The sequence below is a fragment of the Geotrypetes seraphini genome, chromosome 17 (assembly GCF_902459505.1).
Source record: "Geotrypetes seraphini chromosome 17, aGeoSer1.1, whole genome shotgun sequence".
Taxonomy (NCBI): Eukaryota; Metazoa; Chordata; class Amphibia; order Gymnophiona; family Dermophiidae; genus Geotrypetes; species Geotrypetes seraphini.
The window spans coordinates 14,137,260-14,151,184 of NC_047100.1; the positions used below are offsets into that span (position 1 = coordinate 14,137,260).

The 13,925-nt window shown below is 41.2% G+C and overlaps 1 protein-coding gene across 5 annotated transcripts in view; it reads left to right on the plus strand.

Moving 5' to 3' along the window:
- Positions 1-13,925, plus strand: part of CACNA2D3 (calcium voltage-gated channel auxiliary subunit alpha2delta 3) — a 797,511-nt gene that overhangs the window by 347,770 nt on the left and 435,816 nt on the right. The gene's annotated exons all lie outside the window — the stretch shown is intronic.

Sequence of the window (13,925 nt, forward strand, 5' to 3'; positions counted from 1 at the left end):
CCCACAGGCGGTGATTTAAACACCAGCGTAAGGCTGAACCCCACAGGCGGTGATTTAAACACCAGCGTAAGGCTGAACCCCACAGGCGGTGATTTAAACACCAGCGTAAGGCTGAACCCCACAGGCGGTGATTTAAACACCAGCGTAAGGCTGAACCTCACAGGCGGTGATTTAAACACCAGCGTAAGGCTGAACCCCACAGGCGGTGATTTAAACACCAGCGTAAGGCTGAACCCCACAGGCGGTGATTTAAACACCAGCGTAAGGCTGAACCCCACAGGCGGTGATTTAAACACCAGCGTAAGGCTGAACCCCACAGGCAGTGATTTAAACACCAGCGTAAGGCTGAACCTCACAGGCAGTGATTTAAACACCAGCGTAAGGCTGAACCCCACAGGCGGTGATTTAAACACCAGCGTAAGGCTGAACCTCACAGGCAGTGATTTAAACACCAGCGTAAGGCTGAACCCCACAGGCGGTGATTTAAACACCAGCGTAAGGCTGAACCCCACAGGCGGTGATTTAAACACCAGCGTAAGGCTGAACCCCACAGGCGGTGATTTAAACACCAGCGTAAGGCTGAACCTCACAGGCAGTGATTTAAACTCCAGTGTAAGGCTGACATTGATTGTATGTATATTCAGTGCTGCTATGCACTGAAGTGGAGTGGCATTCAGGGGTCCTTTTATTAAGGTCCACTAACTGATAAAGTTCATGCTAAATGCTAAGATGCCCATAGGTGCACCTTAAGAAAAGGACCCCTCAGTGACTGATGCTAGCAACTGCAATTAGGATAGCTGTATGTTTGACGTAGGACAGCTTTTCGGCTGCCTTGCCTTTGAGGTCTTTTTACTAAAATGCATTATGATCATACATTAAGCCCAGATTTTTTGTCAAAATATTTATGGCATTTTAAAGAATTAATTTTGTGCGGATTCATTAGCAGGCGGGATTTGCAAAAAAATGAACACAGGGGTACATACTGCCTTCTATGTAGGAGGCGCTAAGGGCTAGATCGGGGGTGGGCAACAAAGGCCGCAATCCAGTCAGGTTTTCAGGATTTCCACCAATGAATACGCATGAGATCTTTTGGCGTACAATGGAGGCAGTGCATGCAAATAGATCTCGTGCATAGTCATTGGGGAAATCTTGAAAACCTGATCGGATTGCGGCCCTCGTTGCCCACCCCTGGGCTAGAGTCTAAAATCAGCACCTAAGCTTGCCTACATTCTAGGTGCCGATCCGCCCGGTTATCAGTCAACCTCTAGGTGCCGCCTATCGAATTACACCTAATGGCGGCTAGCTCCGATGCCTAGTGACCCCTGTCAACCACATCTGTTCTCCGCCCCTAACCATGCCTACTTTTCAGGTAGGCCTGGTTAGCCGTCGAAGGGTGCCTCGACTTAAACGTTCTGCGCGGAATTCTTAGTTGTTTTTTTCAATCTGTTTGTTTTACTTAATTGTGTGATGCAGTTTGGTTGAGCAAGCTGGCTACTCAACAAATCAAACTGCATCGAGCAAAAAGTAAACAAAAAAAATAAAAAAGCAGGGCTGGGGATTCACTGAATCCCCTGAATGCCCTCACCACATGCCACTGACTGTTTTGCGAGTTCTCTTGCACGATTGTTCTGTTGCATGTGACTTGGAGCATTTGTTTTATGGCAACCCGAGCAACTTTAGGGATGTGACTGTTCTGTCCTATTCCTATAAATTGGCAGCAAAAGATCAGCAACAATCGGACATGAAGGGCTGGATTCTGTAAAATTTTGGGATAGGACCTTAGCATTCCAAGCAGGATTAATGAATTCATGTTTGATTCTTCTTGTTTTTCCATTTTTTACTTACTATCAATTTCAAAAAGATCTTAAAACCCACTTATTTAAACAATATAATATACATTATTGATTTTCATATTATCATGTACTTACAATGTACTTTTAATTTTTTAATTTATACTTATTTAGTTTATATTGTGGTTTTTTTTATTCATTAGTTTTAATGCTTGTATTAGTTACTTAGAATTTTATTATGTATGATGTTATTATTATATTGTACACTGCCCCCTCCGTATTCGCGGGGGTTAGGGGCAGAGCCGGCCTGCGAATATGGAAAAACTGCGAATAATATCTGGGCCAGTTCTGCCCTTATCCCCCGCTTCCCCCGGCTAGTTTTAGCCCTGTAAGCCCCCCCTTAAGCCTTATCTGGTGGTCTAGCGGGTTTTTGGGGCAGGAGCGATCTTCCCACTCTCCTGTCCCGTGCAGATCGCTCACAAGAAATGGCTCGAAAGACTATGGGAGCTCAAGGCAGTCATTTCCTGTGAGCGATCTGCACGGGGCAAGAGCGTGGGAAGATTGCTCCTGCCTGAAAACCCGCTAGACCACCAGGTAAGGCTTAAAGGGGGGGGGGGGGGCTTACAGGGCTAAAACTAGCCCAAAAAATGAAAAATAATTTTCTGGTTAAAAATTGCGAATAACCGAATCCGTAGATACGGAATTTGTGAAAACGGAGGGGGAAGTGTATGCTGAGTACCTATTGTGTAAACCGCTATGAACTGCTGGTCAGGCGGTATATAAAAATAAATTATTATTATTAAATTTAGCTCATAGATCGGTGCTAAAATGAGGTGCGCTAAGCTAGTATTCTGTAGAGAGCGCTCTGAACAGGACAACTTTTACAGAATACTAGCTTAGAGTGCATTTGGGGCCAGATTTTATAAAGAGCATCCTAGTTAGGTGCCGCTAAGTAGAGAATGACATGGTGACAAAATTCATCACCGTTCCCGTCCCCACGGGAAATAATCCCATGTCATTTTTTAGTGTCTATTTCAGCCTCAGTCCTTCTACACCAGCATTCTTCAAAGCAAAGCTTGAGGGTCAGTGGTTGTGGCCATTCATACTCCGATTCTTCCCTCTCTCCTTAAAGAATGACATTAGTTTAAAGACCCCATTCGTTCTTAACAACATCCCAATAGAGTCCGTCTCCACCTTAAAAATTCTTGGGGTAACAATTGATGACAAATGACTGTTCCACAAACACATCAACTATATAGTTAAAACTTGTTTCTACAAACTACGCTTAATAAGACCTATCGCCAAATTTCTTGAGCCTAAATCAATTAACATTTTGGTTCACTCGCTGATTAAAGCTAAAATGGACTACTGCAACTCTCTACTTCTTAACATCTCTCAAAAAGAAAAAAGAAGACTGCAAATTATCCAAAATACAGCCATAAAATTAATCTATAACACCAAGAAATATGACCATGTTACGCCACTCTTGATCGTCTCCCACTGGCTTCCTATCAGTCAACGCATCTTCTTTAAGGTCATGCTTTTAACATTTAAAACCCTAATCTACAACGAACCTCAATTTATAGCCAGAATGTTAACACCCCATAATACCACGCGACCACTTAGATCATCCTCCCAGAATCTCTTAACTATACCATCCTTGAAAATAATTGGTACAAGAAGATCCGACATGTTTTCCGTAATGGGCCCCCAATGGTGGAACTCATTACCACAATATATTAAAAACGAAAAAGATGCCACCTCTTTTAAAAAATCTCTAAAAACTCATCTTTTTAAAGATGCTTTTAACATTTAAATTTTAGACTCGTTTTTTATACTTAGATTTTTAATTCTCCTGACCCCCTTTGTTCTTCCCCTTTTTTGTTCTTTCTTCGCAATGAAAAAGCTGTAACTTTCCCCCTCTCTCCTCCCATTTCAAGTTAGTCTTGTCGACAAATATTTGTCATTTGGTTTGTCCTTTTTGTATCACTATCCTTTTTTTTTTTTTTTTACAATTTTGTACATCGCTTAGCAAACCGATTAAGCGATACATCAAATATTAATAAACTTGAACTTGAACTTTCCTGCAGCTATCCGCGGGGACGGGAACGGTGATGGATTTTGTCACCATGTCATTCTCTATCACTAAGTGCTCTAATTGTGGACGCCTAGCAACGCCAAACTAAAACCCGCACGCAGCCCAAATTGTTCCAGTTCGCTTAAATGGTACCCTTGAAGTTAATTGATACATTTAAAAAATTAAGACTTCGGTGCAGAACTCAGAGCAGCACCTAAGTCGAGGCGAACAGCCCCTACCTGAAAATTAGGTGTGGTGAAGGGTAGAGAATAGATGTGATAAACTTAGGTGTCTCTAGGTGTGCGAAACCAGGCCCTGGTAAATTAGGCCAGATTCTAGTGATGCCCGAGTCCACTTCGGCATCGCTAGACGTGATTCTATTAGCGGTGCCTAGCGGTTGATTGACAACCGCGTGGAGCAGTGCCTCCAGTCTAGGTGCGCTTAGGCACCTTTTATAGAATCTAGCTCCTGGTGTCTAACTGTGGCTGCATGTTCAAACAAAGAAAGTGGTGCAGGGCTTAAAGCTAGTCTCAGCACCTCCACACTGCTCCTTGTGTTCCTGGGCAAGTCATTTAGTCCCCCTCCCCCTCCCCCACGGTTGCCCCAGGTACATTAGATAGATTGTGAGCCCACCAGGACAGACCGGGAAAAATGCTTGACTACCTGAATAAATTCATGTAAACCGTTCTAAGCTCCCCTGAGAGAACGATATAGAAAATTGAATAAATAAATAGTGTGAAAAGTTCCAGCCTCTGATAACCAGAGCTGGTATTGTGACATCATAATGCCTCATTCCACCAATGCCTAAGAGCCAAGCTCATCAGTGATGTCACAATGGCTTCATTGTCCTATAATTGGCTCACTTCTACTACATTTTGATTTCTAGAGTGGCGCAGTGGTTAAAGCTACAGTCTCAGCACCCTGAGGTTATGGGTTCAAACCCATGCTGCTCCTTGTGACCCTAGGCAAGTCATCTAATCCCCCCATTGCCCCAGGTTCATTAGATTGTGAGCCTGCCGGGACAGACAGCGAAAATGCGAGTACCTGAATAAATTCATGTAAATGGTTCTGAGCTCCCCTGGGGGAAGGGTATTAAAAATTGAATAAATAAATAGTGTGAGAAGTTTCAGCCTCTGATAACCAGAGCTGGTATTGTGACATCATAATACCTCATTCCACCAATGCCTAAGAGCCAACCTCATCAGTGATGTCGCAATGGCTGGATTGTCCTATACTTGGCTCACTTACTACATTTTGATTTCTAGAGTGGTGCGGTGGTTAAAGCTACAGCCTCAGCACCCTGAGGTTGTGGGTTCAAACCCACGCTGCTCCTTATGACCCTGGGCAAGTCACTTAATCCCCCCATTGCCCCAGGTACGTTAGATAGATTGTGAGCCCACCGGGACAGAGAGGGAAAAATGCTCAAGGACCTAAATAAAATTCATGTAAACCGTTCTGAGCTCCCCTGGGAGAACGGTATAGAAAATTGAATTAATAGTGTAAAAGGTTTCAGCCTCTGATAACCAGAGCTGGTATTGTGACATCATAATGCCTTATTCCACCAATACCTAAGAGCCAACCCCCTCAGTGATGTCACAATGGCTTGATTGCCTTGTACTTGGCTCATTTTTGCAACATGTTGATTTCTAGAATGGCGCAGTGGTTAACGCTACAGACTCAGCACCCTGAGGTTGTGGGTTCAAACCCCCGCTGCTCCTTGTGACCCTGGGCAAGTCACTTAATCCCCCCATTGCCCCAGGTACGTTAGATAGATTGTGAGCCCACTTGCTTGAGTACCTCAATAAATTAATGTAAACCGTTCTAGCTCCCCTGGGAGAACGGTATAGAAAATTGAATAAATAAAAAAATAAATATTAAGAGGTTGATTTTCTCACAGTATTAAATTAAGTAGCATATCTGTGTCTTTGCCTCTCAAATATTGGCTTTCTAGCCTTTTGTTGCTACACAATGAAACTAACTTACATTATAAAGTTTACCGATAAGCTATATTCTTTCTTTACCAGATGACTTTGGAGAGTAGCTAACAGACAAGTTTCAAGTTTGTTAAAAAAATTTATACCGCTTAATCAAATTTCTAGGCGGTGTACAATACAAAAAATTCCATAAAAACAAATTAAAATTAGAAGTAGTAAACAAGACCAGGGTAGATTAATAAGACATATAACAAAACATATGAACTTATTTCACACAAATGGGGGAAAAGGGCTAGAACTGCAATCTCTGAAGAAAAGAGCACAGTAAAAGGGGGAAAACCAATAGGTGAGGGTAAAAGCTATCAAGCTTTGTTTTGGTCCTTAAAAGGACAGTTATTGTCCAAAAGCATCCAGGAACAAGAATGTTTTTAATTTTGATTTAAATTGATTTAATATGGGATTCGATGCATAAATGATTAGGCAGCAAATTCCAAAGAGCAGGTGCAGTGGCAGCGAAGTTGTTGGATCTCAACGTGTTGATTGATTTTAGTGATGGTATGACAAGGAGATTCTTGACATTGAACGAAGCGATTTAGAAGGACTGTAAGGCATTAAGAGTCTATCAGTGAACTCTGGTTGATTGTTTGAATTCATAGCAAATCTAGCTTGAGGTTTATAAACCACCTTTCCCTATGTGATTTGATAAGAAAGTTCAAATAGAATGAAATATGAGCTGGTAGTCGATGAGTGAAGGCATCTCTGTGCAACCATCCAGTCTTGTGCTGAGTGACTTCATCAATGAAGGCTTGGCCGTGCAAAATGATTTTTTTTAAAGAAAGAGCTGGAAATTGAAAACTTCTGGAAATTTATTCATAGATGGGGAAAACATGATAAGCTTGTTGATTATAATGACCAAAACTATTTATTTCAGAATGAGAAATAGCATCCTTTATTTCCAGAAGTTGAATAAAGTCTTGTTTTAAAATAGCCTTCAAATTATCAAGGAACGCTTAGTCTGTTTCTTTGCAAAATGCCACTGTGAAATATTCTGCCCAACGAAACCTTTTGCTCAGAAAAATAATTACCCCATAGTTCTTGTTTGATTGCAAATGGAATTTCAACATAAATACAAGGGGTGTTATTATAAGAGTCAATTACTGTCTAGCTGCTATGCTTATTAGTCAGGAAAGGTATTCCTAAGAGATCAATTTATAAGACTAAATAAGCTTTTCTTGTAATGAACAACAGGGCTAAAAGATTCTTTATCAAGTACTGTATAGCAAAAGTATTTTTTTAAATGGGCAAACACCGTACAATAGTTAAAAAAAAAAAATTCTGTATGTACAATCGATAACCAATTGGTCCATATTATCATATAAGATAGACACCCTCAGTCACTGATCCTTTATATGTGGCTTATTGCTATAGGTCATGGCCCTGGGATGGGATCCTAGGCTCCTTTTCTATTCATCCTGAGTGAAAGGGATATTGGGGCGGTGGGAGAGGGGAGTTGGGGGAGGGGAAACTGGGTGGGACGTGAGCAGCCTGGTCTTTATCTGCAGATATCTATTATGTTATTATGATATTATGTTATTATGTTATTATGTTATGTTATTATGTTATTATGATATTATGTTATTATGTTATTATGATATGTTACTATTATGTTATTATGTTATTATGATATGTTACTATCTGCTGGATCTGAGTGATTCATTATTGACTTTTTGGGTTGGTTTATGCTGTATATTGGGGTATGTATGCTATTGGATGGAACATTTTTCTTTTTGTGTTCAATATTTTTGTTGATTTATAACAGCACAAAACATCATTTCAACCAGGAAAAGAACAAAAGGAACAGCATTAACCAGTATGTCAAACAAATGACCTGTGTCAAATACAAATCTTTATCAACATCAGTAAGAAGGTTTAATAAGGAAAATAAAAGAGAGCATACAGCAGAGAATATACAAAAGGAATCATGAGTAGATCGGAGAAAGTTATAATGTCGCTTTATAGGGCAATGGTCAGACCACACTTGGAATACTGTGTCCAACATTGGTCTCCCAACCTAAAGAAGGATATAAAACTGCTGGAGAGGGTGCAGAGACGAGCAACGAAGCTAATAAATGGTATGGAGAACTTGGAATATGAGGAATGACTTAAGAAACTGGGACTGTTCTCCCTTGAGAAGAGGAGACTGCAAGGGGATATGATTGAGACTTTCAAAATACTGAAAGGCATCGACAAAATAGAGCAGGGTAAAAAATTATTTACATTGTCCAACGTGACACGGACAAGAGGACATGGACTGAAGCTAAGAGGGGACAAGTCCAGGACAAATGTCAGAAAGTTCTGCTTCACGCAGCGAGTGGTGGACACCTGGAATGCTCTCCCAGAGGAGGTTATTGCGGAATCCACCGTTCTAGGATTCAAAACCAAATTAGATGCACATCTCCTTAAGAGAGGCATAGAGGGATATGGGTGACTAAAACTACATCAGTTGTACACCTGACTGGGCCTCCGCGTGTGCGGATCACCAGACTCGATGGACCTTGGGTCTGATCCGGAGATGGCAGTTCTTATGTTCGTATGTTCTTATAGTAAAGCAGGAAAGATGAGGTACAACACTGGAAGACGTTAGGAAGATAGCACTTTGATAATAGTGGATGTAATGCTACGGAAAACTCAATGTCAGAGGGTATGAACAGAGCTCACTAGAAACGAAAAGAAAAATAACAGTGATAATAAATACAAACGTAAGTAGGCTTGTAGACTAAAGGTCCAAAATAGGATCCCAGACCTCATGGAATTTTTGCAATGAGCCAAACTTTTCCGCATGAATACGTTCATATTTCACTATTGTAGAAACACTGGCCCACCATGCAGAGTATGTGGCAGAGGATAAGTGCTTCCAATTAGAGAGAATTACTTTCAATGCCAAAACAATTAATCCTCTCAGAAGAAGAGATTCAGGAAAGGAGAGGGAGCGTTTTGTTGCGACTGCTCCAAAAATGATATAGGACAGAGGTTGACCAGTAGCCAAAGATGTCTCAATCGTCGTCCAGACTTGGTTCCAAAATTTCCTCAATAAAGAACAGTCGAAGATCAAGTGTTGAAGGGTTCCATCCTCAGTATTACAGGACCGGCAGCCATTTTTCTTTTTGGACTCTGTTGGTTTATGTGCATTTTTTTTGTATCCACGATTATGGTGCTGTATACTTTAAAACTGCCAATAAAAAAATTAAATAAATAAAAATCTGTTTTTCAATCCTGGCCACATGCCTTAAAATGAAGTCCCCCCATTAGTGTCCAAGAGAGAAAAATTAAACCCCCCAAATGAAAGGTCTGTAAAGCAACACAAAGCTTCTGCAGCTCTGCAGTGCTGACATCAAAATCTCAAATAACCAGTTTAATTGCTTAAGATGAACTCAGGGAGGTTCACAGCTGTGGCAAAGGAACACTGTGATAACGTGGTTTAGTAATTTACTGGAGGTCTCTCTCTTCTCTTGCTAAATACCTTAGCAGTGCAATGACTGTAATGAGCTTTTAGAGGATATAGCAAAGGGATTTTTATCTCTGCCTTCCAGAGCTAGAGAACACATTTCTGTGATGGATGGGGAAGTCGCAGAATATTTTCAAGCGCTGCAATCAACATGAGATGCGGTTTAACCCATCTCAGCTAACAAGTAGGAACCTAGAGGTGACACATCAGTTTTGTAAGATAGAAGAACTGAAAAGGCAATCTTTGATGAGACGTTTTGCTGTTCAAAAATCCAAACAAACATTTTTTTTTCTGTTCTTATGACACGTCATCAAACCAAATGGACAGGTTCAGAGGACCAATCATAGCCTACCAACTCATATTAGTTCCGTGAATTGTCATCTAATTAGCATAGTAAGCAAATCAGAGAGAGACAAAAATGCAAACTGAACAAAGCTAAAAAGGAGTAGAGTGGACATCAGATGGAACAAAAAGGCAGAGCCTTGGGATTAGAGGAACCAAGGCTTATTTGAGCCGGGTGCCTATGTCAGGGGTCATATATTGGTCTCCAGATCAAAATAGCATAATCCTTTATGGTTTAGATCTGGAATATCCTCATTGCTGAATTACACAGGAAGTTTTATATGTCCTTGAGACTGATATACGACCCCCCTCCTCTTCAACTAATAATCCAGCCGCAACCAATTCATTTGACCCCTCCCCTACCAACCACCATTTGCTAATCTCTTAGATCCTTTCCCTGTTCTCCCCCCAAGAAGACTATAAGTCACTGCTCTTCCAAAGCTTGGGCTTAAGATACTACATTGCTAACTCTTCTGGCCAATGTACTCCCTTAAATAACCCCCCCCCCCCACTTCCAAGCTGTCTCCAAATAACTGTTCCTCCAAACTTATGCTTAAGTTCCAGTATTAGAAACATAGAAACATAGAAGATGACGGCAGAAAAGGGCTATAGCCCATCAAGTCTGCCCACCCTACTGACCCATCCTCTTAAATCTATACCTAGCGACCGATATTCCAGTTCGACCCTCGTAGGGATCCCACATAGGTATCCCATTTATTCTTAAAATCCAGCACGCTGCTGGCCTCGATCACCTGCGCTGGAAGCTCATTCCAACGGTCAACCACTCTTTCTGTCCATTGTAATTCACTGTGAATGGTAGCTTGTTACCCATTCTGAGCTACTGGGAGGACGAGATAGAAATCGAATTAAATAAATCAGTTTTTTTTTTTAAAATGGACCGTGTTGGGTCCTATAATAAACCATGCTTCCTCTAATCCAAGATTCTGCGTTTTTGTTCTGTCTGTGGCCTACTCCACTGTTTTTTGATTTAGCCAATAGGATGAATAAAAGACCTTGTTAGGCTTCTGATCCAAGTTTGACTGGATAATCACACGTCTTCAACAAGTGTATTTCATTGACTTGCATCCTTGTCCTTATATAGCTGTGATCTCTTTAAAAAGCATTTGTAAAGATCGTAAATCACCACCACCAGAACGTAAAAGAAGTGCCGTTACTATAGTATATTGGGAACAGTGTGGTGTTTACCTTGCCAGGCAGCTGGAGAGTTTGGGAGGAAAGTTAGTGGCCTTTGATGTCATTATTTGCCACCACAGCCCAAAGAACTTAAAAGAAATGCTAATATTATGTTATGTGGCTACAGGGTATGACCTAAGGGCATGCCCAAAGGGGTACATCAAGCCTTTTGGAAGACCTGAAGAAGCCCGAAAGGAACTGAGGAGCCAGAGACTCTTCACATTTTTCCCATCCATAAGACAGCTGGAGTCCTGTTTGATATGCGTAAATTTAAAGGGAGAGCTAAGATGGGAGCTGCCAATACACCAAAATTTAGTGGCTCAAGAAATAGCTCTATAAAAAGAGTGAAGGAGTAGCCTAATGGTTATAACCAGTGATAATTATCACTGTGGGCTGAGAACTTAGGGAACTGGGTGTGATTCCCACTGTGGTTCCTGGTGACCCTCCATTACCCCAGCCACAAAAAAATTATGAGCTCACTATGGACAGATAAAGTGCCTGCAAATAATAAGTGTAAATCACTTTGGTTGTACCACAGAAAGGCAGTCTATCAAATCCATGACCTTTTACCCTTTATAGACATTTTTGATTAAGAGGACCTCATCTGCCCAGGAACTTTTGTCAACTTCTAGTGCCTGAGTCCAGGTGAGAAGTCCACCCTATCTCTTCCAACTGTTTCTACCTACTTCTTTGGCTACACTTCCCTCTGCAATACCACCTCCTGGAGTCCAGATGCCAAGTATCGTACCATGTCCTAAATTGATGGACAATTACTTAGAGAATTCTAAGGAGATTTCACTAAATGACGCATGGAAGGACATTGTGCAGACTGTGGGATGGTTGAAGTCTACTATACTTCAGGTATGTCAATTTTCACATGAAGATGGTGGAAACGTACAGATTTAGATAATAATGTTTCAAGTTTGGATTCTAGACTGACTCAATCTGAAAGATTAGGAGTTGATTTGCAAACATCTTCAGTATCTTTTATTAAGGAGAGACTAGTGATCATAGGAATTTAAAACTTCTTGGGAATAGGCGACATGCTGAAACATTACAATTTTAACATTTTCCTCATTCCTGTCTATTGTCTTCAGAGATAACAATACATAGATATTTGAAGGAAATATTGCTTATTAATAATATTAATAATTTGAATATTACCAATTTTTGGTGACTCAATTTCAATTTGGTGAAGGTACAGGGACCCAAGGGATAGCTGCTAATGATTCTGAATTTTTAGTAGGCCACCACAACTCTCTTGGGGCCTCTTTTACAAAAAGGATGCAGAAGATGATGAAGTGGGGCAAACTGGAAACAACCACAGCAACAACACATCCCACTTGTTAGGGTCCAATTAAAGGAAAGCAAGACGGCTTACAAAGCCGTTTACATCAATATGTATGAATATCAAGCTTTGCTGTTTTTCTTTCTGTTACTTTTCAAAATAAAAACCAAAACAGCGGCACATTTTTATTTTACTTATCCTTTTATCTCTAGCATGCCCTGACAGGACCCGTTTTGCCCTCAAGGGCTTTTTTAAGGGTTCATAAAGGAGCTCTATTTCAGCGTCCTCACTCATTTGGGGCTTCAATTTCAAGTTTCTTTAAAATTTCTTATACCGCCCAATCAACCTTCTAGGCCTTTTGGCTTCCCTGGGCCGCATTGGCTGAAAAAAATGTTTCTGGGGCCGCGCAAATGCTGCAGCAAGACAGAGGAGGGAGCCGGCAAGACGGTAAACACCAGGGGGCAGCAGAGGAAAACACTGCATCGCCCTCGACCGGGGCCGCACAAAGTACTTCACGGGGTCGCAGGTTGGACACCCCTATTCTAGGCGGTGTACAAAATCATAAAAACATACTTTAGCTAAAATACAAATTTAAACTGACAAAGTATCACCAAACAGTAACAATAACTTACGAAGACTTTTAAAAACAAAGACAAACAGGAAAAAAGGGAGAAAGGCAAGAACTTTGTAAAAGGGTTCCTTGGTGACCTTCACATCTGAAGGGGAGAAAAGTAAAGCACTTAGGCCCCAATTTTATTAAAAAAAACAAAAAAAAAAGAGAACTTAGATTGGTGCAATTAGTCGATTTAGGCACCTAATAATTTTTTAATTGGTTCAGTTGGTGTTGTTAATTGAACAGTGCTATTAAAACCCAATTAAGAAACAATTTAAAAGACTAATTTTAAGTAGGCGCCTAACTTGGTAGGCACCGTGTAAGTGTCTACACAGAGGCGCCTACCGGTGCCTGCCCACACTTACCTGAAAGGTAGGCATGGTTAGGGGCAGAGTAGTACGGGCACTGGTTGGGTAAGGTGTCAGTATTTTAGGCCAAGAAAACCCTGGCCTAAGTCTTTAATGGCTACCAGCACCTAAGTCAAATTAGGCACTGCTAGACATGATTCTATAAACGGAGCCTAAATTTGAATAATGTAGTAGGTGCCATTTCCCTAGGCACCTACTGATTTAAGCGCTGTTTATAGAATCAGGCCCTTAAAGCTTATTTCCATAAGAAAGATGCAACGTGACAAAAGCAACTCCACAGGGCAGGAGCAAATTTCTGAAATTAAGACAGGATTACTGCGTTTGTGGGTTCTTTCTTCCTGGAATTCCCTTCCAACCCCCTGAAATTCAATAGGAGTTAACCAGCTGGGAACAGCTCCTGGCTGGCTAAGTCTCGTTTGGCCAGCTATCTCTCACTGAATATTGGGCTCGCTGGCTAGCCCAGTGACCGACTATGTCATTGTCGCTTTTCATCAGCTGGCCAGCTAATGCATGTAGCCAGATAGACTCACTTAAAAGGATGATTTATCTTTGGCCATTAGCCTTAGCCAGCCAGCTGATGAAACTTGACTTGGCTAACTAAATGTGAGCCGCCGACCTGGTGGGCTAATCAACCTGCCCTTCTTTGGGTCAAAAAAAGAAGCATATGACTTCTCCAACTTTTTCCTATCATAAAGTCCTATCCCTTAAAAAAAAAAAACAAAAAAAACCCCCAAAAAACAACCTACAGTAAGAGCTGATTTTAGCCACCCTCTTCTCCAAGACTCCCTGACCCTTTGCCCATAACAATTACATT